The sequence below is a fragment of the Pteropus medius genome, unplaced genomic scaffold (assembly GCF_902729225.1).
Source record: "Pteropus medius unplaced genomic scaffold, Ma_sr-lr_union100, whole genome shotgun sequence".
Lineage (NCBI taxonomy): Eukaryota > Metazoa > Chordata > Mammalia > Chiroptera > Pteropodidae > Pteropus > Pteropus medius.
In genome coordinates, this window is record NW_024342473.1 from 10860035 (window position 1) to 10866735 (window position 6701).

General features: G+C 35.5%; 2 pseudogenes; one reads left to right on the forward strand and one right to left on the reverse strand.

The window, feature by feature from the left end:
* Positions 1 to 1369: 1369 nt before the first annotated feature.
* LOC120604697 (uncharacterized) lies at positions 1370 to 1488 on the reverse strand (annotated as a pseudogene).
* A 5015-nt stretch (positions 1489 to 6503) lies between these two features.
* Positions 6504 to 6622, forward strand: LOC120604742 (uncharacterized; annotated as a pseudogene).
* The last annotated feature ends 79 nt before the right edge of the window (positions 6623 to 6701 follow it).

Here is a 6701-nt window from a genome sequence, read left to right on the forward strand (position 1 = left end):
TTTAACTCTTAAGTGGCAACTTTTGTATTATATAATTTACTATAATAAAAAATAGTTAAACGATTTAACTTAGAGAGAAATTTATTGTCATATATGCCTATGTAGGAAAATTAAAAAGTTGAAAATCAATTATATAACTATCCATCTCAGGAAGATATTAGATCAGCAAATCAAACTCAAACTAGCAATAAGAAAATAATAAAAATGAGAGCAGGAATAAATTTGAAACAAACATAAAATAGAGAAGATCAATAAAGACAAAAGTTGGCTATTTGAAAATTATAATAAAATGGGTTGCTCCCAATAAGACTGATAAAGAAAAAAGGAAATTATCGTTATCATGAATGAACCAAGGATCACCAAAGACGTTATAGAACTATAGACACTAAAGTAGATAATAAAAGATACTATGAACAACCTGATTCTAATGCAGCTGATGATTTAAATGAAATGAACAAATTTCATTTTACCAAAGCTAACTGAAGAAGAAATAGAAAATGAGAATAGTCCTACATCTATTAAAGAAATTGAATCCATTATTTAAAAGCTTCTTAAAAGAAAATTCTAGACAGATGATTTCACTAGTGAATTTTCCAGGAGGAAATGATAACTAATCTTATAAAAAGTCTTCTCAAGAATAGGAAAAGATATAACATACTCAACTCTTTTTGAGGCCAGGGTCTTGAAACCTAACAAGGATATTACAAGAAAGAAAAAGTATAGACATTTACAATCTACCCAATGAAGGCAAAAAACTTAAGCAAAACGTTAGCAAATTGAATCCAGCAATATATAAAAGTATAATAGAATATAACCAAGAGGCACTTATTTTAGGAACAAAAAAGTTTAATGTTTGAAAACCAACCATTTTAATTTACCACATTAATAGAAATGAAGAGAAAAACCATACTGATAGATGCAGAAAACGTATTTAATAAAAATTTAACACCTATTTATGATACTAACTTTAGTGAACTAGTAATAAAAGGTAACTCTTCTGTATAAGTACAAGACTCTGCCGAAAATCTACAGAAAACATAGTTAATGGTAAAATATTGAAAATATTCCTCTGATAATGGAAATGAGACAAAAATGACAAGGTAAGTAGAAGAAAATATCAGGATTAGAAAGGAAATAATAAAACTATCATTCACAGGAAACATAATTGTGCATGGGAAAAATCTAAAAGAATTCTCAGAAGAACTATTACATATTAGAACTAATAAGTGAATTTATTAAGTTCACTGTATGGAAGGTAGGTTAACAAAGTCAATTATGTTCTTTTTCTTTTCTTTTCTTTTCTTTTTTAGGCTAGGCAACCCTTGGTTGCCTTGTCAGCTTACAATCCCTTATTTTTTTTATTTTTTTATGCCTATAGCACCTGGTCTTCCTAGGTGGTCTCCCATCCAAGTACTAACCAGGCCCAATCCTCTTTAGCTTCCAAGATCAGACAGGATCGGGCTTGTTCAGGGTAGCATGGTCGTAGACAATTATGTTTCTATATATCAGCAATAAACAAATAGAAAATATAGTTCAGAAAAAGATGCCAATTACAATTGCATTTTTAAAATAAAAAAAAATCTTGGAACACATCTTTAAAAAAGGGGCTTCTACACTGAAAACTATTAAACTTTTGCTGAAATTAAATAAGACCTAAATAAATAGCAGCATTATACTCTTTTCATATGTTTGAATACTCAATATTGTAAAGATGTCAATTCTCCCCAAATTAGTATATTTTTAGTTGGAACATATTCAATATAATTGAGATCAAAATCCTAGTAGATTTGTTGTAGATACTAATAAACTAGTTCTAATATTTATAGAAATGCAATGATTCAAAAATAGCAAATGCAGTCTTAAGGGGAACAACCTAAGTGGAAGCCTCACACTACTGGATATCAAGACATTATAAATCTAGAGTGATTAAATCATTGTAATATTGACAGAAGGATAGATAAATAGACCAAGGAACAGAAGAAATAGTTCAGAGACAGTTAGAAAAAGCATGATCCTCTCAAAAACAGATATAGGTCAGTTAGATATCATATAGCAAAAAATAAATCCTACCCCTTCCTCAAACTATATATAGAAAGCAATTCCAGATAGATTATAAATCTAAATATGAAACATAAAGTAAATAAATCTCTGTAAGTTATCATAGAGGAATATTTTCATGACCTTAAAGTAGTCGGAGATTTCCTAAATAGGACACAAAAGGTGCCAATCACAAAGGAAAACATTAATAAGTTGGAGAATGTTAAAATTAAAACTTTTCTTCATCGTAAGATACTAAGGCAAGTGGGAGAAGATATTTGAAATACATTTGTTCAGCAAAAAAGTTCATCTAGAATATTATATTACAAGTTTATAAAACTCCTTCAATTCAATTTAACAAAATAAGAAGCAGACAACCCAATAGAGCAAATAGACAGGAGACATGAATTGGCACTTCACTAAAGAGCATATTCCAAATGACCAATAGATCTATAAAGAAATTCCAGCTTCATCAGTCATCAGGGAAACACTCATCAAAACCATAGGGTGGCAAATTTGGGAGAAAGAGAGGAACAAGATTTGCTCAGCTTACACATAACTGTCTTTGAGATGTCTTCTTATCTAAAGTCAGTGCCTGGTAGAGTTTATTTCACCTGTAGTCAACATTTGCCTTATTTTTAGCTGACCCACCTCTAAGTCACCTCCATTATAAAAAACTTCATGGAGGAAATTTCACATTGTGGGAATTTTGGTGGGAGGAGCGTGCTCAGAGCTAGCCACCCAATGTGGAGGCCCCAAGCTGAGGGAAAACAGTTTCATGATTCAACCAGGGGGACAGGTGTCTGAACCAAGCCCAGCTAAGCAAAACCTTACTGCTGACCCCTTAAGCACAACTTTCTGCAGCATGATTTGCTACCGTCTCTGGATCTTGCAAGGTTTTAATTCACTTTCCAAGTCTGCTCCTCCAGGCTCCCTTTGATCTTAAGAACTTTCAATTATCTTCCAATAAATTTTCTTTTTTTTTTAAACTTAAGAAGATTTCTTTGCATGCAATTAAGAATCCTGATAATGCATCATTCCCTTGTTCATTTTTTTATTGCACTTATCACAGTGTATAATTATTTTATTCATTTGTCGTTTGTCTACTTGATGATGACCTACACCTAAGAATAAACTCCAGGAGGTCAGGGCTTATATCTGTCTTGTTTTCCACTGTATCCCTTGCACTTAGAACAGGGCCTGACATATAACAGGAACTCGATAAATGCTAGTTGAATGAATGAATGAATGAATGAATGCCTCCTTTGCTTACTACTTTGCTGTCTTATTCGTTTCACAGACAAAGGATTTTTATCAACCATCTTCACTAAAAGGTTTAACTTGACATACTTTCTTGTCAGGACATTTTAAACCAATGATTAAGAAGTCTGTATTTAGTGAGCCTAGCTTCAAGATAGGCCTAGGATCTAATTTCAGGATGAAAGATTAGAAAGCTGCCTCATGTTGCAACTTTTCAAATATGCCAGATATTTATATAACCTTATAGTTGCTAAAAAAAAAAGTTCAATTTTTTTCTCACTAACATTCTATCATTCAACAAAGTAGATAACCATTTTAAGAATGTCCATTATTTTAGTGAACTAAATTAAGCCATTTCTTATTTTGAATAAAAACAAAGACAAAACTTTTATTGTTAATAAAAACAAACTTTTAAAAATTTTCAACCCTCTTGGAAAAACACATTATTAACTGTGGTTTTCGGTCTTTAATAGAATTCCAGAATGAAATATCAGGTAAGAAAGGGAGAATAGAATAAGGAAATATTCCGATTTTAACATATTTTGAGTGTGACTTAGTGGAAGGAAATCAATTTCAAGGATTTAGTATTTTATTCAGCTTTAAAGCAAAATTAAATTTTATTTGAAGGTGATCTCAAAACCTACCCTCAGAACCATAAAAATCGAGTAGTGGAAGCACTACTTGTTAAAAAACTAGACCCAGAGATATGAATAGCAAAAGATTATTGTTACTTATAGTCTATTTCACTGTAATAAACCCTTGAAACAAACACACACAAAAAAACTGTGATAGTCATTAAATTTGTTCAGAAATACCCAGGTGTTTCTTTTCTGTGAATCTGATAAGATGAACATCCTCCCACACTGTTTGAATTTAGGTATACTCATGTGATTTGCTTTGAATAAGAAAGTGTTAGGAGAGGGAAGCCGTGTCACTTCTAGGCATCTGTGCCATGTCCCCCTTCTCCTGATGTGATGATTGTGGAAGTATATGTTGAAGTGGAGCTTCCATCAGCCAAGGCTCTTGAGTGACTACAATGAGCAGATAGATGCCCCTGCTGACCTAATCTGGACATGTAGCACAGGCAAGAACTTTTATTGTTTTAAGTGGCTGGTATTTGAGGGGTCGTTATATAACATGAGCTACCTTATTGTGACCGATCCCTAATAGGAGGTGCTACCAGAAAGAAAACTAACAAAAATGTCTTTGGCTTTGTGGCAGGGTGGGAGTGACAAGGATAGTGAGCCATGTTACACAATGGTGAAACGTGGGAAAGCTTTTGCTTGAAATTACTTGGAAGGTAGATTACATAACCAATGAACTAATGAACTTGCAGGTCTAGAAGAAGCAATAAGGAAACATAATGTTGGCTGTATTTGACAATGTATTGAGAGAGAGAGAGAGAGAGAGACAGGAGAGAGAGAGAGACAGAGAGAGAGACAGAGAGACAGAGAGAGACAGAGAGACAGAGAGAGAGAGAGAGACAGAGAGAGAGAGAGAGAGAGAGATGAGAACAGAAAGAGATAAAACTGGTTTGCAAGTAGGAATGAAAAGCAAAAGAAAGAGTCCGGAAATTCAAAGACATGCAGAGTTGGGAAACAGACTGCTTCTCAATACAAATTAGATTTTAAAAACCTGAAAACGCTGGGATATATAAGGATATAATCAAGGCTTTGCTCTCGTATTCATGTTTAAAACCTCTGAATGGATTAAGGTGTCAGGATTAAAGGTCCAACCAGAATGGAACTTTGGAATTGACTTTGGAAAAGGGCGAGAGAGGATATTTTGATTGTGAGAAAGGCATCTGGTGACCAGAAATGTGGATTGTAGTAGTCCTTATGGCTGTTCACAGATATCTTAGTTCTCTCCTCCTAAGCACATGTAAGATTCCCCATTCCATTTGAAATTAATTCTGGCCATGTGACTGAATTTGGTCAATAAAATGTGAAAGGAAATCACGTGTGTCATTTTGGCGCAAAAGCTTAAAGAACTAGTGCTTACTCATCATTTCCTCTTCTTCTTCCCTCTGCCTTGGTGATTGCAGAAGTACACCTTGAGATGCAACCTCTATCTGCTTGGGTTCCTCAGTGTATGTAACCTGTAGTGCCTTCTGCCAACCTATACGTCCTTTGCCCTGGCTATTCCTTCACCCTAGAATGCTCTTCCCAATGCATCTGTATAGTGCACTCCTTTACATTCTTCAATTGAATCTTGGCTCAAGTGTCATCTTCCTAGGAGGGGACTGTCTGGACCACTTATTTAATATTCAAGTCCCCTCTCTATCTCCTTAATTTGCACACTCCTGACTCACCTAATCCAACTCTATTCTTCTTCCATAGTAATTGTCATTTTCTAACACTTCACTTCATTTACTTATTTACTACATCTATGTGCCTGTCTTTCCCACCAGAATGAAATCTCCTTCAGGTCAGGAATTTTTGTCCACTGTTGTCTCCTAGAACTGACTAGCTAGTAGATAGTGAAAACAAATAAGTTGAAAGAGTGAATGAAATAAAGGAAAAAAAACATAAAGCATTCAGCACAGTGCTTAGCCCACAGTAAGTACTTCAAAGCACATTAATGTTATTATTAATTAGATGTTAATATGTATACAAGTGCCTAATGTAAAACAAAAACTTAAGAGTTTAATCTTCCTTCCCTTCCCTTTATATCTTTTACTTGGGACAGTGCCTTATACATACTAAACACTCACTATTCACCTTTGTGACCTCCCCTCCCCTTATCACTAGGAGTACTGTTTACAATGGTAAGCCAAATACTCGGCCTCTGATCCTCATCCCTCTCCATTCCCTCTTCCCCCCACAATCTCTCATAGCTCTGTGACCAAGGGGAGATTGCACATGTGATTAAAGTGATGCTAGTTGTCTCACCTTACCAGATCTACCTAAACTGCTAGAGACTGTGGATTTCTGTAGACCAGGGGTCCCCAAACTCCGGGCCCTGGACTGGTACCTGTCCATGATCTGTTAGGAAATGGGCTGCACAGCAAGAGGTGAGCGGCGGGCAAACCAGCAAAGCTTCATCTGTATTTGCAGCCGTTCCCTAGCGTTAGCATCTCTGCCTTAGCTCCACCTCAAATCATCAGGCATTAGATTCTCATAGGAGCACTGGTACCTGGTGCCATAAATTTGGGGACCACCGCTGCAGACAACTAGCTCTGGTGCCAACCTCTATAAGACTATTTAGTCTACGGCCATGCCACCCTGAACAAGCCCGATCCCGTATGATCTCAGAAGCTAAGCAGGGTTGGGCCTGGTTAGTACTTGGACGGGAGATCTCCTAGGAAGACCAGGTGCTGTAGGCATAAAAAATAAAAAATAAGGGATTGTAAACTGACAAGGTCCTTGCAATCTGTGAGGTCAACCAAGGCTAGGTTGCCTAGC